This window comes from Notamacropus eugenii, chromosome 5 (genome assembly GCF_028372415.1).
Source record: "Notamacropus eugenii isolate mMacEug1 chromosome 5, mMacEug1.pri_v2, whole genome shotgun sequence".
Taxonomy (NCBI): domain Eukaryota; kingdom Metazoa; phylum Chordata; class Mammalia; order Diprotodontia; family Macropodidae; genus Notamacropus; species Notamacropus eugenii.
In genome coordinates this window covers 339,520,644-339,545,124 of record NC_092876.1, presented here as the reverse complement: position 1 = coordinate 339,545,124, position 24,481 = coordinate 339,520,644, and the positions used below count along the sequence as shown (strand labels likewise).

Here is a 24,481-nt window from a genome sequence, read left to right as displayed (position 1 = left end):
ACTCCCCCACCTCAGCTCTCCTCCTTCCCCTTTCCTAATCTGGGGAATTGGAAACTACAGCCAAGGGAGGTTATTCCTTAGGAAACCCTGAAATATGATAAGTAGTTATTCACTGATGAGGCCAGCCCAGAAGGACAGATCAGATACAACAGCTGTGGATTCTTGGTAGCTTAATCATTCCATCAATCGGATTCACTTGAATCACCTTAATAGCCTTAGAGGTTATTCAGAGTAGCCCAGAGCTGTTGTTGGGGGTTTCTTATCAAGGTCAAGACAGTTATTGATCTTTCACTCAATTGGCCTCCACTAGTGAAAACAATTTTCATCCCCCCCAACAGTGAAGGGGAGAAAAAGCAGACACAGCCTAGGAGCCCGACTCTAATTGACAGCAGGGAGCCATGATTGTAGGATGGAATCCACAAATATTTAATGTTCACCTGGACCAGACACTGTGTGAATAAGGAGAATTCTGAGATTTGGTCTTTGCTCCCGAGGAGTTTACAATCTGATTCAGGAGTCAAAATTAACACAGGGAACGGTTAACTCACATTAGCAAGAGGGTTCTGCTAAGTGTCAAATGGATCATTGTCATCAGTCATTATCAGTTTTGATCTGGATGAGATTTGTGAGGTCAACTAATTCATCCCATCCATTTTGCAGGCGAGGAAACAAGCCCAGTGTTGAATTGACTGGCTCATCATCACACAGGTCACACATGGAGGTAGAAGAATTTGAAGTCAAGCTGTTTGACTCTATATCCTGCAACTGGGTGGCATAGTGGATAGACTATTGGATTTGGCATCAGGGAAATTTGAACTCAAATCTGTTTTATTTTTAAATTTATTTTTAAAAGTTTAATAGTATTCTATTCTCCTCCCTCCCCAGTTACATGTCAAGCAAATTTTAGCATTCATCTTCACAAGATTTTGATTTTTTTTCAAATATTTTTCACCCTCCCTTTCCTCCCCTCTTCTGAAAATGGTAGGCAATTTGATAAAGTTTATACATGTGCTGTCATGCAAAAACATTTCCATATTAGTCACAGTTGTGAAAGAAAAAAATAGATCAAAAGTAAAAAATACACAAGAAAGAATAAAGTGAAAAACAACACTTTCATCTGCATTCAGAGTCCATCAGTTCTTTATCTGGATATGAAATAACATTTTCCTTCGTGAGTCCTTTGTACTTGTCTTGGATGATTGTATAGCTGAGAAAAGCTGAATCATTCATAACTGATCATCACACAATGTTACTGATACTGTGTACAGTGTTTTCTTGATTCTGTTCATTTCACCTTGCATCAGTTTGTACAAGTCTTTCCAGAATTTTCAGAAATTTGCCTGTTCTTCATTTGGTATTGCATTTCTTGTATTCCATCACATTCATATACCACTGCTTGTTGAGCCATTTCCAACTGATGAACATCTCCTCGATTTCCAATATTTTGCTACCATGAAAAGAGCTACTATAAATATATTTGCCCATGTGGGTCCTTTTCCCTTTTTAATGATCCCTTTGGGATGTAGACCTAGTAGAGGTATTGCTGGATCACAGGGTATGCATAGTTTGGTTGCCCTTTGAACATGATTCCAAATTACTCTCCAGAAAGGATGAATCAGTTCACAACTCCACCAACCAGTGTCTCAATTTTCCCACATCCTCTCCAACAGTTTTCATTTCCCATTTTTTTTTTTGTCACACTAGCCTATCTGATAGGTGTGAGGTGGTTTTAATTTGCATTTCAAATGTGATCAAAAAGTGATTTAGAGCACTTCATATGACTATAGATAGCTTTGGTTTCTTCATCTGAAAACTGCCTGCTCATATCCTTTATCAATTGGCAAATGGCTTGTACTGAATTCGAATGTGACCTCAGATATTTTCTGTGCAACTCTAGGCAAGTCACTTAATCTCTCTATGACTCAGTTTTCTCATCTGTAAAATAGGGATGTTAATAGCATCTACTTCACAGGGTTGCTGTGAGAATCAAATGAAATAATACTTGTAAGGTGCTTTACAAACCTTAAATTGCACTATAAATGCTAGCTATTGTTATTGCTGTTCCTTCCCCTACCTCCTGACCTTTGCCCCTCTTGCCCCTCAGGGAGTATAGTGTTATAGGTATTAAGAAATGATAGGATCATGGAGTTAGAGGTAGAAGGGAATTGAGAGGTCATCAAGTGCAACTCTCTCAATTTGTAGATGAGGAAACTGAAACAGAGGTTAAATGACTTGCCCAGGGTCACTGAACCTATGTCTTCTTGACTCAGGGCAGCTAGGTGGCACAGTGAATGGAATGCTGGGCTTGGAGTCAGGAAGACTCATCTTTCCTGAGTTTAAATCCATCCTCAGACACTTCCTAGCTGTGTGACCCTGAGCAAGTCACTTAATTCCATTTGCCTTATCTGTAAAATGAGCTTGAGAAGGAAATGGCAAACTATTCTAGTATGTTTGCCAAGAAAACCCCAAATGGGGCCAGCAACAATAAACTTTTTGAATCAAAGTCCAGCATTCTATTGTATCCATTTCTATGCCTCCAAGAGTGAGGATTTGCCATGGTATGGTGTGATCAGGGAAGACCTCCAGGAGGTGGGACCTAAGCTGAATCTTGAATAGTTAAGAAGAACTTAGAGTTCAGAGAAACTTTAAAGGCTGTCTCTGCTAACCTCCTTCCCCTTACCCCATGTTACAATGGAGGAAACTGAGGCTTGGTTCTACTCAACAAGCATTCACTTGCCATAGTGATCAGAATGCTGGATTTGGAAACAAGGGGACCTGAGACTGAATCTTGCTTTAGACACTTACTAGTTGTGTGACCCTGGGCAAGTCACTTAACCTTTCTGTGCCTCAGAGGGAATAAGGAAATGCAAAATGAGGGAATTGAATTTGATGCCAAGGGCTAAATCTGTGTCCCTTTGAGTGGCACAAGACACTGTGCTATACTTTAGATTCAAACACACACACACACACACACACACACACACACACACACACACACACACAGAACCACTCTTTGTCCTCATGCAGTTCATAATCTATAGACCCAAAGAGGTGGTTTGCTCAAGGCAAAGATCCAAGAGGACCATTCCCACAAGGCATTGACTCGTGTAACTTATTGCCTTTATCAGACCCTCGGCCAAGAGTTGACTGCCCTCTGCTCCAAACTCCAGCGCCCCGGGGTCAGTGTGTGGATGAACAGGTGGTTTACCAATGCAAAGTGTTATTATTTATTTATAGTTGTAGCAATCGTGAACCTTGGGGAACACATTTTGAGATCTGGTGCTGGGAGTAGCTATGAGTAGGAGTTCTCCATAAAGCCATTTATGATATATTTTGCATCAATAGGGAGAAAAATGCAAAACAAAACAAGGAATGTGCGTAGGTGTCACCTATTGGAGCTGCTAAGATTATAGAAAAGGGGAGTTGTACCAGTTAGCAGATGCTAAAAACAATTCTATGAATTTAGGCAAAACACTCCCACCTTCATAAGGGAACCAATATATTCTCTGAGGGAAAATTGACAGCAAGATGTTTTGAATGTCCCCAATATCCTATTTTCCCTTTGGTCTCCTAATGACTTACAGCTGGATAATCAGAGAATTTAAATATATCTCTGTATGAACCTCAGCCAAAAAGCTTGGGCTTTCTTTCATCTTGCCAAGCCAGGAGCTAGGGGATGCCAAGGATTTTGCCTACCAGGGGCTTAGTCAAAGGGCTGTGGGTGGCAAATATGTGCAACCTAAGTGATGAGAGGAAAAAAACAGAAACTAGCAAGATGAGAATAGGGGATTTCCCTACAATGCAATGGGAAGGAAAGGTAAGAGCACTAGTAACCAGAACACACACTTCTTGTTTTATTTTTCAGTAATTATGTTAAATGAAGCCTTCTCTGACCCGGCTCCTTACCCCTGGATGAAAGTGCTCTCGCCCTCCTCAGAATTCTTAGAAAACTTTGCCTTGACCTCTACTTTACACTGACCTCACTTTCCCTTGTATCATTATTTGTACACTAGCCCTTCCCAAGGTAGAATTCTAAGTGACTCAAAAGCAAGCCTTGTGTGGTATCTACCACTACAGATTCTCATCAAAAATGAAGAATGAACCACACCAACAATAGGTCTGCCATGCCTTACAAGTAGAAGACATTAAATAAATATTTGTTGAATGAAAGCATGTATGTGTGTATGTATGGATAAAGAAATGTCTACAGCCAACTTTCCTGAGGGAAACTGTGTGCAAAGAATCCAGCTGGAACCTCTTGATCACACATTTTGAGTGACTATGAGGGAAACTCTGGCAAGATAGGTCTTGAAGACTTTTGGAATTACATGATATTCCAAAAGGGAATGGTATGATGTAATCAGCCCCTTCCCCTCACTGGCCCTGAGACCCATATCTATATAGCACTTCAAGATTTGCAAAGCGCTTTATAAATATTATCTCACTGAATCCTCATAATAGCCCTATGAGGTAGATACTATTACTTTCATCCCCATTTTAAGGAAACTGAGGCTGAGAGAGGTTTTAAGTTACTTGACCAAGGACATTCAGCTAGGAGATATCTGAGGCAGGATTCAAACTCTGGTCTTCCTAACTCCCAGCCCAGTGCTCTCTTTATCCCCCTATACCTCAGCTATATTTACGTCCAGGAAGTTTTTATTATTGTTGTTTATCATTTCAGTTGTGTCTGATTCTTTGTGATTCCGTTTGGGGTCTTCTTGGCAAAGATACTTCAGTGATTTGCGATTTCCTTCTCCAGCTCATTTTACAGATGAGGAAACTGAGACAAAGAATTAAGTGACTTGCCCAGGGTCATGTAGCTAGTAAGTGTCGCCGGCTAGATTTGAATTCATGAACATGAGTGTTCCTGATTCTGAGCCTCCACTGTACCACCATAAATGAGCAGATTTCTTCATCAAAACATTTCTGTTCTCACCTTATTGTTGCTTTATAAAGTGGCTGCTTGGAGGTAGGATGGTACAGTAGAACCCATGTTGGATTTGGTGTTAGAGGACCTAAGCTCATTTCCCAACTGCCACTTGGCACTTAAGGCAAGTGACTAAAAACTCTCAGTGTCCCAGTTTCCTCATCTGTAAAATAAAGGATTAGATTAGATCAGAGATTCCCAAACTTTTTGATCCCAGTGCCCTTTTATACTTTTAAAAATTATTGAGGGCCATCTTTCCGTTCCCCAAAGAGCTTCTGTTTATATAAGTTCTATGATGCAGCCAGTTTGTGTAGCTTCTGAAGAGCTGATGATTACATGTTCAGTGTGAGTGTTTACACCTCAGAAATCAGGAAAAAGCCACATGGGGGCTTGCTTTATTGTTTTACTGATTGTCTGTACTGAATAAAGGGAAGGAGCAAATGTTTAACTTTAAAATGCACCATGAATAAATCACCACCATTGCCACAAGAGTACTTGTTAAGCATTTACCAGCATGCAGTTGGATATATCTATTAATATTTACCATATTAGAAATTAAACATTTTTAGTATTATTATGAAGATAGTTTGGACGTCATGGACCCCCTGAAAGGATCTTGGTGACTCCTGGGCTAAATGACCTCAGAGGTTCCTTACTATTCTGCATCACCTATGCCAGTCTCAGCTGGCTTTATGCATATGAAAAGGTATGCGTAATTAAATCTTTAGCTTGAGAAAAAAAAGTAACAACATAGAAACAATCTGTTGTTTTACCATTATTCCTGGGCTGTAGCCTTCATTTAAATCTAACATCTGCATCTCTCAGGACAATGGGAGAAATCCGTCTTGGATAGAATCAAACCATGGTGTGCTACAAAGAACACCAGATTTGGTGCCAAGCCTATTAGTTAAAATCCCAGTTCTGGTAGATACTCCCTGGCTGCCAGATGACCTTCAACAAATAACTTCCCCTTCTCTGGACATCTTAAATCCTAAATGAAATCAGTGAGTTGTTTGCCAGTGAATTCTAAGGAGGGTTAAAGAGATCAGAGGGACCAAGAGCTTTTTGATGGAATGGTAGCAGCAGCAGCAAATTGAGAACAGGAATGGGCTGTATAGCCTTCTCTGGCTCTTGGGTTCTCCCCATGTCTCTGCTGTCTCTTTCTGTGCCTCTTTCTGTCTGTTTTTCCTTCATTTCCCTCCAACATGTGAGATCCTATCTAACAGTAAGATTTAGACCGCTATGAATGTCCTTTCTGAAGAAAAGGCTAGAAACACCCACAGTGGTGTAAAGTCCTAGACTGAGATGCCCAAAACCTGAGTTCTAGTCTTGGCTAGGCTTTGCCACTAACTAGATGCTTGATTTGCTTGAGTCCCTTGACCTCTGTGGGCGATGTTACCTCCCCTGTATAATTTTGGACATGAATTTTGTTGTTCAGTCATTTCAGTCATGTTGAACTCGTGTTCCCATTTGGGGAAATGGGGCCTTGCCATTTCCTCATCCAACTCATTTTACAGATGAGGAAACTGAGGCAAATGAGGTTAAGTGACTTGCCCACAGTCACGTAAGTATCAGAGGCTGGATTTGAATTCAGGAAAAGAAGTTTTATGAATCCCAAGCATGGTGCTCTATCCACTGCATCACCTAGCTGCTGTTGGGCATGGATTAAGGTTACTGATTTTAATCCTCCACTAAAGCCAGACTCTTGTTCCATGACCACCTGGAAATGACTGGGGATTTTCTAAAGCCCCACCAATGGCTTGAAATTTCTCATATGTGCTGGTATGAACTATAAGTCTTTCAAGTGTGGGCATGGCTACAGATTGAGAACCAGTTTAACTGAATTCAGAAAGACACCACCAGAAGCTGGTCAACAAGCAATGCATTGTTTTTGATCACAGAAACTCATGAAATAGTTTACTGAGGCAGGAAAGAGCATAATTTCCATAGGTGCAGGGCGCATACTCGTAGATAAAATTGTGAAAATTTGGAAATACTTGATCTTGATTTAAGCAGTGTAGCTGGCTGATTTGAATGAATAAATGAACAAAAGGCAAAGGATTTATTAAGAATAGAGTCTTGTGCTGAGTGCTGGGGCTGCAAATAGAAAAATATGAGACAGCCCCTGCTCTCAATGAGTTCACATTTTAATTGGGGGAACCTTAGAGAATACACAGTCAACTCCATGCCATGATCAAAAAGCAATTCTATGTCAATAGAAGTTCTGGTTTATACAAGCCTGCATGCCTCTGCTTTGGAAGGAAAGCATTTGGGCTTGATGGCATCTCTTTTCCTCACTACTCAGAGATATATGCTAACTTCTGGATTTGAGGTTTTATTTTGAATGGTAGAGATTGTTACAAGTTTGAGTAAATGAGATGATGCTGTGCTTGGCATTAAATTTAAAAAAAAAAAACCTTACTTTTATGGTCCTTTTTAAGCATTCAGCAAAGAATCCCAAGAACTGAAAGGGACCCAAAAGGTCATTTAGCCTAAGCCTATATCTGAAATGGATACCTTCTACAACATCCCCCACAAATAGTCATTCATCCTTTGCTTGAAAACTTACATTAAGGAGAAATTCACTATTTCTCAAGGAGGCCCACTTCACTTTTGGACAGTTAGGAAGCTTTTACTTAAATTGAGCATAAATTTTTCTTTGCAATTTCTGCCCATCACTACAGCCTCCATCCTCTGGAGACAAACTGCATGAGTCCAATCCAACTTCCATATGTCACTACTCCAAGTAGTTGAAGACAGTTACCATGTCCCCATGAAGTCTTCTCCAAAAAAAAACATTTCCCAGTTCTTTCAATCTATCTTATCCATGCCCTGGTTCCCAGTCCCCTCACTATCTTGGTAACCCTCCTCTGCACACTCTAACTTGTCAATGTCCTTCCAAAGAGTGGTACTTAGAATTGAACACAATGGTCCAGATGAGACCAGAGGCATATTACCTTTCCTTCATCTACATGCTTTGCCTCTCACTGTTGTCTGGAAGGATAATAGATTTTGTATCTGTCTTGTCACATCCTTGTCTCCTGGTGAATTTGCAGGTCACTAATATCCCAAGTATTTTTCAAACCTACTGCGACATGACCACACCTTTCCCTCTCTATCCTTTGGAAACCTAAAAGCATCCTTGATGAGTTCTGGGACTGCCTGGGGTTGGAAAGTGGGCAAGGGGAGGCTCAGTGAAGGCAGAAGGCAAGGGGACAAGTGCTATTCCTAGAAACAGATTGGACGAAGTCATGGAGCCTGTTCTCTGCTGCCTTGTGGAGAAGTGATGGTCTATGAGAAAAGGAAATAACAGACAATCTCAGCATTTTGCTTCTCTACAATTCAACATGAAAATTCATCCAGAATGGTTGCTTCTCACACCTCTGAAATCTGTAGGTTTGGCTTCTCATCCATTCTTTAAGACCAAAGAGTCCTAGACTAGGAATTTCTTGGTTCCTAGTCTCCAATTTGCCATGACTTGCCTCTTGGGCAAGCCATTTCCCATCTCTTTGTGTCTCAAATTTCCCATCTGTCAAGTGAGGATGATAATTCCTAGTTCTATCTAAGTAACAGGTTTTATGAGGGTAAAGTCAACTAAAAGACATATTGAAAGTGTTTTGGACAACTCAAAGTGCAATATAAATACAAGGGATTCTAATTATAATAGATATTTGGTGGAATGGACAGCACTTACTGCATCCATTCTCCTAAAGTATGGCCCCTGGAGTCGAATATCCAGGATGCAAATATTGGCTATAATCATTTGGTGGGACTTCTTGCCTCTTAAGCAAATGGCAGCAGCCAGTAAGTGGCAGCTGTGATGTTAGATGCAGCTGGTGGGCAAGGGTGGTTTGTATGCAAGGAAATAGTGTGATTGAAAAAATTCTATTGGCAGGGATTCTGTGGGTCTCGGTGCCATAGTTTATGGAAAGGCTTCCAAGGATGGTCAGATAGACAGGTGGGGCTCTTTGAGGACGAGGGGATAAATTTACACTAATATTAACCAATTCTCAGTTGTTCAAAGGTAATAATAATAATTCATTATTATTACATTATAACAGTAATTATTATAATATGATATATTATAGTATAAATAATATGATAAAATATATCATATATCAATATTACATATGCTATAATAATTATAATAGCTAACGTTTGTATAATGTATTATATAATATGATAGCATTTATATAAGTGCTTTAAAGTTTGCAAAGTTCTTCATGGATATTATCTAATTTGATTCTCACTGGGAGATAGGTGATCTTATTATCCCCATTCTATGGATGAGGAAAGTGAAACAGACAGAAAAGTTAAGTGACTTGCCCAGGATCACACATATGTAGATTAACTGTGGAAAGGATTTACTCCCGGGCTGGATTTCCTTGTCTTCTCAGCTATGCTGTATGTTTGGAGAATACAAGGCACATATACACACTTTACATATACAATATATACACATATATATGCACATAAGCATGTATACATTGAACTACAGTTCTATATCTCTACATATACACAAGCGGACAGCTAGGTGGCACAGTACATAGAGTGCTAGCCCTGGAGTCAGGAAGACCCATCTTCCTGAGTTCAAATGTGGCCTCAGACACTTAGTAGCTGTGTGACCCTAGGCAAATCACCTTGTTTGCCTCAGTTTACTCATTTGAAAAATGAGTTGGAGAAGAAAACAGCAAACCACTCTGGTATCTTTGCCAAGAAAACCCCAAATGGGGTCAGGAAGAGTCAGACACAACTGGACACGTTTCTAACTCTTTTTCTGTCTCTGTGTATGGTGATTTCCTCTCTAAGGAGAGCTCTTGATGTGGAACCTCCATTCATACCAAGGCAGAACCCTCTGTAATTTACACACTGAAAGAATTGCTTGGAGGAGCTGAGAAGTTAAGTGACTTACCTACATACAGTTTCTGTCAACAGCCACTGGACTTGAGCCAAGGTCTTGCTGACTCTAAAACTAACCCACTAACCATTGCTCAGGATTCTGCTCATTTTAATGTTAAGGAGGGAAATCTGCTAAGGGAGGTTAGAATGCAAACAAACGAGTTTTGGGTTGGCCATTGTTTCTGGATCACCAGTTGTCTTTTATCTTGGTTCCTTTCTGCAGTAGAGAGATGACTGTTTTATAGAACTCTCATCCATTTTCCATTGCTGAGACAACACTATTCTTGCCTGACACCCGTTTTCTCTTCATCGTCCTCTTGGAACCTCCTAGAATAAGGCTCACCTGTTGCTGTGAGTCTGTGGTCATAGGAATATAGCTTTAGAGCTGGAAGGGACTTTTTAAGATGTCTAGTCTCACCTGCCTCTTTTTATAGGTAAGAAAACTGAGGGCTAGAGAAACTAAGTCATCCATCCAAGTTTTCATAGATAGTCAAGTGGCAAAGGTAGGCTTTGAACCCATGCCTTCAGTGTCCAAAACCAGCATGCATTTCCTTATACTAAGTAGCCTCCAGATTAGGAAGGAACAGGAATTTTCAGGAAGAAAGCAAGTCCATGTTACATACCATCTAGTTACGAAACTGCTCTTTTACAAAGCCTGACCAGCAAAAGGCCTTTTTGAGTAATTTCGGTCTCTATTCAGGGACCCTCTATGATGCCCAGCTCTTCTCTCTCTCTTCTACTACTTAGGAAAATTCCAGAAAATGTTTTAAAGTGTCTACATTGGCAAGAGTATTGATGAGCAAAGGCAGTATACGAGTTATACTTTTTTTGTTTTGGCTGAGTCATCCTGAGGTCTGTAGGGGGAGCAGTGAAATTTGCTGCTTCCAGAACTCAGGATCTGGCTTCACAACATTTGGGAAATCACATACAAGGAGGAAAAAAAACCCATGTGGAGAGAAGAGCCAGTAGACAGGGAACTCAGTCTGGAGATACTGTGCAACACCCTCTTGGGCTTATTGCCTGGGCTGATCTGTCTGAGGCTGAATGAAAATGAAGAGCCAAGGAGAGAGTAACTTACTGCACGAGCTGTGGCCAACCTGAACAGAGCTTTTATTTTGCATGTAGCATGACTCTGGAAAGGGATGGAGAGGGCTGATGAAGCCAGGAGAGAGTGGCTTTGTGGTTTGTCTGGGAAGAAATCAGCCCTTAGCAACCAAGAGCTCTCAGAGGTCCAGCGAGGCCTGGAATATTTCCAGCCTTTGTGGCCCCTAGTTCAGCTTTAATAATATGAAACAGAAAAAAAAGATACTTGAAGCAAAATAAGGAGAGGGAGAGAGACAGACATAGAGAGAGAGAGAGAGAGACAGAGACAGAGACAGAGACAGAGACAGAGAGAGCAAATATAATTGGAATTTTAAAAGTTTATTTTACTAAATGACTTTTCAGTCTTTCCCCATGTAAATCCACTATTTATTCAGAGAAGAAACCCAGTTTCTAATGCATTGTCAAAGTGAGAACAATGAGACTATTCAGGTGCAATTATGTAGCTGAATGATGATAATTCTTTAACTGAATTCAGAGGAACATTCCTATGATCCTTGGCATGGAAGGATGCTCCTCTCAATACTTGCTAAGTTAGAAAGTTCAGACTTGTTCTCCTTGTAACAAAGAGAAAAGGGAATGTTACGTGGTCAGTTGATTTTTTTCTTCCCCACTTGGTGGGTACAATTGCTATACCAGATCATTTTAGATTCTAACTCTGTGATCCAGTATGTGAACCGTTTTTCTTAGCTTTGTTTCACCCACAAATATGATAGATATGCCATGTATGCCTTTGTTCAAGTCATTAATAAAAATTTTCAATAGCATGACACCATACACAGATGCCTGGGTTACACTACTAGAGACCTCCTTCAAAATTTATTAAACAATTAATAATTCTTTTTTGGGTTTGGTCATTCAATCAATTCTAGATTTTCCTAATCGTATCACCAAGGAGTTCACATCTTTCCTTCTTTTCCATAAGAATAACATGAAATCTTATCAAAGGCTTTGCTAAAACTTAGATTAACTGTCTTCAGAATTCCCATGGTCTGCCAGTTTAATAATCTTGTCAAAAACTGCCCCAAAAAACAAACAAAAAAAGGAAGTCAAATTAGTCTGGCATAATTTGATCTCAACAAAGCCATGGTGGCTTTTTTGTAATCACTGCTTCCTTTTTTTTCTGTGTAGTAGCCTTCCCTTCACTAATATTTCCTTGAATTTGGACAAGAATCAAGGTCAAGCTTATTGGACTATAGCATGTCAGCTCTATTTAATCTTCCCTTTCTTGAAAATGAGGATGACGCTTCCCTTTCTCCAATCCTCTCTCATACTCTGTTCAACCACATCTGTAAGTTATGTCAATATCCTGATTAGGTACTTTGCCTTGGTCTAGAAATTTGAAATCATCGATGACAGGTAGGTGCTTGTTTACTATCTCTTGACCTTATCTTGGGTATCAGCTCCCTTCTAGTAATTTTTATTCTTTCCTTTACTGTCCAAAGATCATCTTCCTCAGAAGAGAAAAAAGAGCCAGATGAAGAGTTGAGTAATTAAGCATTTAGTTAGGAGGTTCAGTGGACAGAACACTGGATGTGAAGTAGGGAAGACCTAAGTTCGAATCCCTACTCAGACACTTATTAGTTGTGTGATCCTGGCAAGTCACTTAACTTCTATCTGTTCTTCATCGGTAAAATAGAGATGATAAGAACATCTACCTCCCAGGGTTTTTGTGAGAACCAAATGAGTTAAAATTTGCAAAGCACTTTGTAAAGCTTAAAGCATCATGTAAATACTAGATTCCTTCCTTCCTTCCTTCCTTCCTTCCTTCCTTCCTTCCTTCCTTCCTTCCTTCCTTCCTTCCTTCCTTCCTTCCTTCCTTCCTTCCTTTCCTTCCAAGCTCTATGTAATGATTGTATTTTGGGTTCATGTCAATGGTAACTGTTTCTCTTTGGAACAGCAGCCCTGTCTTCCCCTCCCAGCTTGATTTTTGGTTTTGTGTTCTTTTTCATTAAAGGGGACAACCCTTAACTCACTTCTTAAATAGGGGAAGCCTATTCCCTGAATGGGCATTACCTCACTTTAAGTGAGTACCTGAAACAGCCTTAGCCTAAAAGGGCAAGGGTCTCCCATTGCATCTTGGGTCACCTTCAGTCATCCTGATAAATACCTGGTCATTGGATTCAGATGACTCAGGAGGAGAAAGTGAGGCTGGTGACCTTGCACAGCCCTCCCTCACTCAAACCAAAGTCAACTGCAAGTCATATCATCATTTCCCTGATGTCATGGTCTTCTTTGAGAACGTAGGACAAATACAATATAATTATTCTCATCACATCCATCCTAATCTATTGGATCTCTTCATTGATCATCCTCTTTTTCCAAATATAGCTAAAAAAAACCCCTATCCTTTTTTGTTGTCTCTTTTTAACTCCGAGATCCAAGATTTCAGTGGTTCTGTGGATAAAAATCATCCACTGAGGCTGGATGGATGAGATGACCTCAGTAAGTTTCCAAGATTCCAAAAGATTCCTTGAGGTCCATGATTAGGGGCTCATTCTCCCTCAGACAAATCAGTTACCTGGTAATAATTGTGTTCCCACCAAGGAATGGTATTACCACAACAATGACAAGAACGAGCAGAAGATAATATTTGATAGTGGGGTATGTTTTTTCTCATATAGAATCACTATAGATCTATGTCTTTGAGGTATACAGATTTTGAGAATTCCCTATTTGTCATACAACTCTATCTTGCAATATCAGGTGGCTAGGTTCCTTCATCTCCCTTGCATTGGATGTTTGTATGCTTTTTTCCAGACTAGTATCTTGGACTCTGGCCCAGGAACTTGGGTCTTGTGCCCAGTGTCAACAGGAGAGCAGAGTTCTATATGTATTTGTATGGAGTTAGAGGGATATGGAAGCAAGTCAATGAGGACTGAAATTAGCTTAATCTGTAGACTTAAGTCCTGAGACCTCCAGTTGCTTCGAAATAAGGGGAGCATGAAGATAAGAGTATTGCATCCTCATATTGGCAGAATTCTTCAGTTATTTCTTATGGGGAAAATATTGCTTCTGAAATTCCTTTATCCATACTACTGCCACTGCGCCTCCTACCCTCTCCTTATTATTTTATAGAAATTTTATACGAATTTGAAAGGGCACCTCCAAGAGTATTTAAGCAAGTGTTTAAAAACTGGCTCTCCAGAAAAAAGTATGTACAACATACTTTTAACTTTAATTTGCATTATTAACATTTCCTTCATCACTTCCTTTAGTCTAGACAATCAATAAAATAATAAATCAAGCCCTGATTTGTAGCCTTTGCTGATTTCAGAGGTACAATCAGCTCTCAGGAGCTTGTCAGGACTGACTCAAGCACACTCCCTGTGCCCCTCCAATTTCATAGGATCATATGATTATAACTTTTTGAGCTGGAAGGGTTGACCTTAGAATTCAGTTAGTCCAACTCTTGCATTTTATAGGTGAGGAATTGAAAGAGCAGAGAGATTATATGCCTCACTTAAAACCACAAAATTAAGTAATGCAGTAAAAATTTGAGCCCATGTTTCTTTGCCCCTTTCCCCCAACGAAATTCAACAGCCTATTAAAAAAAAACCTCAAGCCTTCTAAATTGCTTGGTTTGGTTTTTGAATTTTTAAAAAAATGAGTTGTATGAGATGATGAGCATATGGCATGAGTGTGATTTAGATGAAAAAGACTGTGAATTCAGCCAACCCTATGACACAAGCACTACCAAAAAGTGAATGTGGTCTGTGTTGACAGAACTATGGCATTGAGGACAAGACAAGCAAGAGTCCCACTAAATTCTGCCCTGGCCAAACTGCACTTGGAGTATTACATCCAGTTCTGACTGCTCTATCTTAGGAAGTCATTGAGGAGCTGTTGCATGTTGTGAAGGATGATGACTGTAATGCCTGGCATGAAGTTGGAGATTAATAATTGCTTTTTGGCTGATTAATCAAGGTGACCTGGAAACTCTGCCACATAGAGATTTGTTGAAGCCTATAGAAGATTTAGAAAGGACATTATTCCTTTCTTGAAATATTTGAAGTGTTGTTACATAGAAGAGGGAGTAGGCAGGCTCTGCTGGCCCTGAGAAGACTCCCAGGACCAATGACTGCAAACTGTATGGAAGCAGATTTTGGCTCAGTAGTAATAAGAACTTTCTAGTAATTAGAATTGTCCAAAAGTGGAATGTGCTACCTAGCTCTGCACTGAGTTCATTGACATCGAAGGTGTTCAAGGAGTGGAGGCATGACTACTTGTCAAGGATACTATAGAGTTACTCCTATTTGTGTATAGGTTAGACCAGGTAACTCCAAAGTTCTTTCCATCTATGCAACTATGTTCTAAGTCTGCTAGCTCTGACTAATGTGGTGGAAGGTGCTGGCGATGTGGAAAGAGATGATACTTCTATAATATCTTCACACTCCCAGGCATCTCCACTCTGTATCTATGTGAAACAGAACTCTGTTGCTATGGCAACCCTCTTCCAGGGCAAAAGGGTGGGGGGTGTGAAGAAATCTCAGTGGCAAGCTAGATGGACAAAGAGATAGATGAGCAGACAAGATAGTAAATCTCAATAATCAGTGTCAAGGGAATAGATTAAAAGGATACCACATCATAATGCAGAGAAAGTGCTGAGATCCCAAGCTATTCAGATAGATCTCTCCCATCTCTTGCCTGCCCCTTCCTCTCTTGCTCCCCCTTACTGCACTTGAATACCTTCCCTTTTATGAAGTTTTCTCTCTCCAAGGACTTGTTTGTATCTGCCTTTAAGTTATTCAATCAATGACAATGACCATGTCTTTCCCTCATCCAACATCTTCATCCCCTGCAATGATATTTTGCAGATAGGTGCTGGAAGAAGAAACAAAGGGAGGGAGAGACATATCCCCTCTTTTTGAGGAGGGGTTTAGTCATGGTTCCCCACTTTTAAAATACCCATAATCTCATGAAGAGACAGCCCTTCCTTTCAAGGAATTCTCTCTCTATATATATCTTGCCCCGAAGGAGCTCTCTGTCTAATGGAGGAGACAGAATGCATAGGAGATGTAAGACACCAGGAAGAGATGTACAATTCTAAACAAAGACGCACAGATTACATACATATATACATATATATGTGTGTGTGTGTGTGTGTGTGTGTATGTGTATGTGTATGTACTAGAAGTCTGGACTGAGGACAGAGGACTGGGAAAACACAGGAGAGAAGAGCAAGGTGGAAGCTGGGTAACTTTCTCATAGAGTTAATCCCTCTTATGGCAGAGAAGCCCTCTTGGGAGAAAAAGATTGGGGACATGGAGGGTCTTTTGTTGGGTCATCAGTTCATATTTTCTATGACATTCAGTGGTGGCAAAAGATTCGATTTATTTGAGATAAGGTAATTTATTTTGCCTCGGGCTATGAGGATCAGAGAAATGAGAACAATATTCTCTGGGACCCTGGGATAAGTCTGGAACCCTGGGATTTGCTACTCCCATCTCAGAGGATTTCCCTGGGGAGAAAATGTGCCTAGATGTATACATATATATACATATGCACATACATATATGCATGTATGTATATTTGTATCAGAGTGTGTATCCGTGGAGATAGGAAGATCTATCTGTTTCATGGCCAAGATGCTGAAATATCCAATAGAGATATCTATTATCTATTGGGTTGCATCTCTAATACAACCCAGTATTTATTTATTAAGTACCTACTATGGGTCAGGCACTTGTTAAGCACTTATCTGTTTGTAGTAGCCCAATGTCATATCCAGGTCCCTAGAACCTGGTTCGGAATCACTGTTGATTCAATCACTGCTCTGAGTCCCTCTTTTTCCCCTTCTCTAAATCCCTGCTAGGCCAGCCAGTATAAATCACATGACATTAAATTGTAGTGCTAAAAGATCAACTTTCTTAAAATAGAAATGCAGGATAAATAATCAGGAAAATACAACAAAAACAGCAAACAGTTTCCCAGTGTGATTTGCAAGCAAAGTGCTGAACTGAATCCTCCCCCAAGCCCAGTACTCACTGTGCCCTGGGAGAAGCAAATGGTCGGTTCACCCCACACCCGTTGGATAATGACTGAGGATGTTGTACCTCAATATTTGCTTAACTGTTTTTTTTCTCACCACTGGGCCATGAATCTGCAGGGTTATGCAGGCTGCTTCCTGGCATGGGTGGGATGCATGCCAAGGTTTAACATTGAGTCCAAAGTCCAGGAAGAACAAGGGCAAGAAAATTTCAGTGAGACTCCCAATAGCATCATCACATAGATGCCTAGAAGTTCACCATGTGGTTGAGGAATGGTCTCAATATCTTCACATCCCATCAGGAGGAGATGTAGCCCAAGGCTCCAAGGCCATTTTTTTTCTCTCCTTCCACTCTCTCCTTCAGCCTTGCCACTTCTTGTCTCTACATTCCCAGGCAACTTCCTCAGTGAAATCATCAGTTGTTGAATGCTCAGACTCTATATCCCTTTACATGTCTATTCTGAAGTCCCCACTGATATCCATAGTCCGGCAATATGGTCCTGTATAAGCACAAGATAGTGGTTCTGCTTTCTCTGTTAGTTCTTCTTCTTCCTCTTCTTCTTCTTCTCCTTCTTCCTCTTTTTCTTTTTTTCTTCTTATCTTCATCCTCCTTCTTCATTCTCCTTCTTCTTCCTCTTCTTCTTCATCCTCCTCCTCCCTTTCTTCTTTTTCATCCTTTTCTCCATTTCCTTATTCTTCCTCTTCTTCTCATCATTTCCCATAGTTCAAATAATCATTTCTATGAAGATGATTTTCTGAACTATATATCCAGCCTGCATCTCTCTCCTGAGCTCCATTCCCACATCATCAAACACCTATTAGTTGTTTCAAAATGAGGGTTCATCTCAAACTCAATGGGACCAAAACAGAACTAATTTTCCTCATTTCATATCATTTCTAACTCCACAATCTTTCTTGAATCCAGCCTCTTCTCGTTATGGCCACCGCTTTTGTTTGGGGCCTCATTACCTCTCACCTGGATTATTGCAATGGTCTCAGATGGTTTCCCTGCCTCAAAATGATTCCTTTTCTGATTTATCTTCTATAAGTGATGATTCAAAATGATTTTCATTATGCATAAGTCTGACTATGTGACTCCACTGATCAATAAATACCAGTGGCTCCCTATTGCCTCCAGATTAAAAGAAACTCTGTGTCATTTGAAGACTTTCACTACCTCCCACTTACCTTTATAGCTTTATCATACATTACTCCCCTTCTAGTACACTACACTGATAATGTCTTGCACACAGTAGGAACTTTAAAATGTTAAATGAACAAATATTTTCTTCATTGAACTTTTGAACTTCCTTTTCCATTTGGCTAATTCTGCTTTTTAAAGCATTCTTCTCCTCATTGACTTTTTGGACCTCTTTTGCCAGTTGAGTTAGCCCATTTTTAAAGGTGTTATTTTCTTCAGCATTTTTTTGGATCTCCTTTAGCAAGCCGTTGACTCACTTTTCATGATTTTCTTGCATCACTCTCATTTCTCTTCTCAATTTTTCCTCCACCTCTCTTATGTGATTTTCAAAGTCCTTTTTGAGCTCTTCCATGGCCTGGGACTATTGCATATTTATTTTGGAGGTTTTGGATGCAGAAGACTTGACTTTTATGTCATCCCCTGATGGTAAACATTGTTCTTCCTCATCTAAAAGGATGGGAGAGAATACCTGTTCACCAGGAAAGTAACCTTCTATAGTCTTATTTTTTTTTTACTTTTTTTGGGCATTTTCCTAACCAGTTTCTTGACTTTTGCGTCCTTTGTCAAGAGTAGGATATACTCTGGGAGCCTGTAAGTTCTCAGTTCCTCCAAGGTGCTACAATCAAGGGAGAGGAGTTTATTCCCTGGCCTGGCTCCTGGCTGAGATTTAGATCAGCTGCTAAATTCCCCCAGGGGCTTTAGGCAGGGGCAGGGCCACCACTCAGGGCTGAGGTTCAGATTAGCAGCTCAATTCTCCCAGGGGCTTAATCCAACAATGGAAGCCACTGCTGCCTGCCTGGCCACCATAGCAGTGGCCCGCTGCTCCTGCTGCTGCTGCCACTGCTGCAGCCACTGCCTGGAGCTGGGGCTAGAGAAGAACCCTGCTCCCTTGTCACAGAGGTAAAAAAGCTCTCTCACTGACCTTTGAAGCTGCCTTTGGCACCTGTGGCTTGAGGGATCTATGAACCTCCACTGCTCCTGGGGATTCTGCCCCTGAGTCCTGCTCCTATCCTCCTCCCAGCACTGTGCTGCTAAGGCTAGGCTGGGCTCCCCTCCACGTCCTGGTGCAACAGACCTTTCCCGTCAGCCTTCCAGGTCACCCTGAGCTGGAAATCTCCTCCACTCCGTCATTCTGTGGCTTCTGCTGCTCTAGGATTTGTTGAGAGTCTTTCTTTAAAGGTATTTTATGGGCTGTGGGGGAAGAGCTCGAGTATGTGTGTCTTTCTATTCCATCATCTTTGCTCTGCCCCCTAAATGAACAAATAAAAGGATGTCAGTGGTAGAGCAAACTTGAACCCAGGTCCTCTGACTTCCAATTTTCTCTGTCCCATGGTAAGTTCCCATTTATATCAAGGATTTAAATGAATGAATCTGGCCTCATTTAGAATGATTTTTGATTTGGTGAGTTGGGAGTTTTGAATCCAAACTATGACTAGCTCTAAATATTCTGTGATTTCCTTCTGGGATTGGTGTGGGAACTCGGATTAAGTTCCATTCCATCTTGGCCAAAAGACACTGTTCTCAGTCTAAAAATGGTGGGAAAAAAGAGTGACAGGAGAAAAATATCTGTAACAGGCTGATGGAGCATTCCAAACAGCTTCTGGGATATTCAAATCATGTTCTGGAAGAGGCAAAAGCAAAGTAATGGAAACATGGGGATTAAATTAGCTTGCATGTTATCTGTAAGTACACACATAAGCACATACATACACACACACACAAATACACACAAACAATCAGAAAATCAACTTGACAGAAGGAGGCTGCTCTTGTTCCTTAAGGACCTATGGATTTAGAGTATGTTAAAAGCCCCAGGAGGGGCAGCTAGGTGGTGCAGTGGATAGAGCATCTGACCTGGAGTCCGGAAGACCTGAGTTTAAATCCAACCTCAGACACTTACTAGCTGTGTGGCCCCAAGCAAGTCACTTAACTCTGTTTGCCTTAGTTTCTTCATCCGTAAAATGAGCTGGAGAAGGAAATGGTAAACCAATCCAGTGTCTTTGCCAAGAAAACCTCAATGGAGTCACAAAAAGCCAAACACTGCTGAAATGACTGAACAATGGCACCAAAATTCTTTTTAAGGTTTAATGTCAATGGCTGGGTTAAGGATATAGATAATATGCTTATCAAATTTGCACAAGACACCCAGGAAAGGACCTTAGAGGTCATTGGACAATGACAAAAAGTGAGAAGAGATAGCTGTTACAGAGGATAACTAAGTCAGAATCCAAAAAAGATCTTGATGAGTTAGAAGAATGTATTGAATTAATTAGACAAAATTTAATAACAATAAAAAATTTGCATTTGGAACTCAAGTTCCAGTACAAGAAAGATGGGGTTGGGTCAGACAGAAATTCATCTCTTAAAGATCTGGGCATCTTAACGGACTACAAGCTCATCATGTGTCAACAATGACATAGTTCACTATCTCATAGTCTTAAACTGAATGGAGAGGAATAGTGTTCGTTTCTAAAGGGGTGATGGTCCCTCTGTCACCTGTTTTGGTCAGAGAGTATCCAGAACATTCTATTATTTCTAAGTGTCAAATTGTAGGAGAAACATTGATAAGATCAAGCATATCCAGAGTAGAGTAACTTACAATGTGAAAATATCACTGGAAGAAACTGGGGATATTTCCCACACCCTTAACTACATACCTGTGCCTGGTACTGCACACAACACTCCCTGAGAAAAAGCACGCAAGAACCTGGGGGAGATGTTTGAAGGATCAAAGCAGAGCTTATGCTGACCCTCACTGAAAATGTGTCATTCCTTGGGTTAGTAATTATAGAAAGCTGGTGATTTCTGTGGATTTTGTATCTTGCTACTTTTCTGAATTTATTCATTTTTAAAATTCTCTCCCTCCTACCATAAGCTCCCCACTGGGGTACATAATGGTTTCTTCTCCTTTCCATGAAGAAGATGCGAATGTGCACACACTTCTGTGTGTGTGTGTGTGTGTGTGTGTGTGTATGTGTTGTCAGAGTGTATGAAGTAGAGTTGGGAAGGCATCTACTCTGCTCAGGTTTGGAGGGCTACTACAAAAACCAAGTCAACACTTTTGTGATCCAGCAGAAGATCCAAGCCATTTGTTATCCCCTATCTAGGACCTTGCTGTATCTACTATAAATTAAAAATAACAACAAGTAGCATTTACATAGTGTTATAAGGTTTGCAACGGGATTTACAAATATGATCTCATTTTATCCTCCCAACAACCCTGGAGGCTATACTATTATTGCCATTTTATACATGATAAAACTGAGGCAGATGGAAATTAAGGGACTTGCCCAGAGTCACATGCCTACCAAGTGTCTAAGGCAGGATTTGAACTCATCTTTTTGATTCTCAAGTGTAAAACTCTTTACACTTAGCAACCAAGCTTCCGCTATAAACGAGAAGAAGGAGACAGGATCTACTGAGGTCACATGTGGATGGGTGGACATCAGGGTAAGGTGGAAATGAAGAGGAGAGGTGGGGAGAAAGAAGTGTACAGAACCTTCCCTCCCACCTTGTTTACCATCATTGTTCATCCCAGGGACCAATGATTTCTATCCGACCATACCATTGTGACCTGAAGCCATGTCATCTCTCCACTCATCAACTGGCACAACCTTATACAGTCTCATGAAGTTTGCTCATCCCTAATCTCTTTCTGGTGGAAGCTTAGGGACAATGACTGTCTCACATATTTTTAGCATCAGCTAAATTGATATCCTGGGACCAAGTCCTCACCTCCCTACTCTCTACTTATGACTATAATGTTTAACTTGGAATAGAAAAGGGTTAGGGGGGTAGGGGAACATGATAATCAATTTTGAGTATCAGAAGACCTGGAATGTAGAAAAGGGATTAGATTTCTCTTTGGCCCCAGAGGGTAGAATTAGTAGTCATGGGGGGAAGTTGCTAAGAGGTAGATTTAGACCTGATAACAGAAAAATATTCCTAAGAATAGGAGCTGTCCAAAAGTGAAATGACTTCTTCAGGAGTTGCTCCCATTTTCCTGGAGATCTTAAAGTGAAGGACCAAGGTGATTACTGGAGAGATGGGCATCTGTGAAACTCAGAGTGAAAGGGTTGGGAGTCATTCAGTTAATGAATTTACTGGATGCCTACTATGGGAGGGTTTGGGTGCCAGGCAACCAACAAGCATTTACTAAATGTCAGCTATGTTCTGGGTACTGTGCTAGGGACTACCAGGAGTCCATTGATGATTGATTAGAAATTAGAAAGAATTTCTAAATGATTATGAAAATCAATGTTGGGTTTGACTTAAAAAAAAGTCTCCAACTTTTAAGTGTGTGTGCATGCACGTGTGCACGTGCAGAGACAGTTGTTATGTAAAAACTGATGCCTGTACTGGCTAAAGTTGATGTCTTAGTTAAAGTGGTCCTTAAATGGTATCCATGAACTGCCAAAGGGGTACACAACTCAAGAAAGGTTAAGAACTCCTGCCTTAGAAGAAAGGAGACAATCAATGAGGTGGTTGAAGGGCAAAGGATAATGGCTATGTACAAAAAAAAGAGTTTGACTTCTGCATGAGCCTTCTCCCTATCAGGGCTTTGCCTTGACCACTGTCCTGTTTCTGAGCAAGAATGAAGGGAAAAAATACCAGCTGTTGGCAAGTGCCAGCAATGGATAGCAGGCAAGGGACTTAGCATCCCCTCACAAAAGCCAAAACCCATCCTAGAATCCCAGACTCTACTCTGTTAGCAGTATCATTTCTTCTGTGTTCATTCTTGTCTCAAACTTCTGAATTCCAACTTCCATACCCATCACTTTACTGAAATGTGGCAAAGGTGATTATTGTCAGAGGTGGGTTACCTGTGGCCTCAGGGTCACAGGTGGCCCTTTAGGTAATGCAATCCTTTGACTGAATTCAAACTTCACAGAACAAATCCCCTTACTAAAATGATTTGTTCTGTAAAGCTTGGACTCAGTTGAAAAACCACACCCAAAGGACCTAGAAGACCATGTGTGGCCTCGAGACCGCAGGCTTCCCCACCCTGATTGATATGGAAAGCTACAGAGCAGGTTGAGAAGATGAAAGACTGAGAAAAGGCAACTGATTTTGAATGCTGGTGACCTTTGAGAAAATCGCTCCAATAGAGTGAAGGGGGTGCAGATAACAGATTGCATGTTGTTAAGGAGTGTGCTGGTTCTTTCTTACTGTCAGGAATTTTTCTTGATGTCTTTCTTTAATCTATCTTGTTTCATGGTAACTAATATTTTTGGGCATCTAGATGGCATCATAGATGGCATCATAGATAGAATGTTGGGCCTAAGGACAACTCATCTTTGTGAGTTCAGATTTGGCTTCAGATACTAATTAACTTGTGACCCTGGGCAAGTCACTTAATCCTCTTTGCCTCAGTTTCCTCATCTGTAAAATGAGCTGGAGAATGAAATGGCAAAGCACTCCAGTATCTCTGCCAAGAAAACCCCAAATGTGGTCACAAAGAGTCAGATATGACTGAAAGGACTGAACAACAATAAAACCTAGGAGCATAGATTCAGAGCTGGAATGGGGTTAGATCATTTAGTCTATCCTCTCATTTTATAGGTGAGGCAAAACATTTCAGTATCTTTGCTAAGTAAACCCCAAATGGGGTCACCAAAAGTGAGATATAACTGAAAAACAACTCTATGTCTTTTTTCTGTGGATGAGTCATTAGGGCCTGGATTCTTGTATGTATTAGTTGATAATCAGACTTTGACTTCATTGGCTTAATTCACCTCTTCTATGGAGGTGGCTTTTCTCCTCTTCTTTCTAACTCCTTTTCCTACACTTTTATCCCCATCCTGATGCTTCTCCCAGATAAGATACGCCGGGTCTCCCGTCTGCTTTGAACTCACCCTCTCCCCTACCCCAGACCTGCCTTCCCAAGGTAGTCCTCCTGTTATTCTCAGTCACCACCCTCTACTTATTAGAACATTCATACCTTCACCACCTAGTAAGATAATTCACCCAAATAAGTTAGTGACAAAATAGCATAACTTGTCATCCCATAACATGTAATTCTAAACTTGGATCATTCAGTTGAGTTTCACATTGCCCTCTCCTATACTTTAATGTTATTACATATATATATATAGCTGGATTTTACCTGGTTTAAAAGGTTTTCCTTAATCTAGCTCCAAACCACATTGCCAACTTTTCCTCCTTCAGAATGTGAGAAAGGTTTGGTGGAATGAGTGTTGGGTTTGTAATCAGGAGACTTGGAATCAGAAGGACTTTCTCTGCCACTCACTGATTGTGTAAATTTTTGCAGGCTATTTAAATTTCTCTGTGCCTCATTTTCCTTATCTGTAACATGGGAATGAATAATTTCTATTTGACTTGATTCACAGAGTTGTTATGAGGA

General features: G+C 40.6%; 1 protein-coding gene and 1 long non-coding RNA gene across 2 annotated transcripts in view; both read left to right on the top strand.

Moving 5' to 3' along the window:
- Positions 1-24,481, top strand: part of KALRN (kalirin RhoGEF kinase) — a 963,226-nt gene that overhangs the window by 120,770 nt on the left and 817,975 nt on the right. The gene's annotated exons all lie outside the window — the stretch shown is intronic.
- LOC140506505 (uncharacterized) overlaps positions 1-24,481 on the top strand; it is a 60,550-nt gene extending 36,069 nt beyond the window's left edge. Inside the window, exon 2 of the long non-coding RNA XR_011967958.1 lies at positions 661-24,481. This is a non-coding gene — a long non-coding RNA (uncharacterized lncRNA). The remainder of the gene's footprint in view (positions 1-660) is intronic.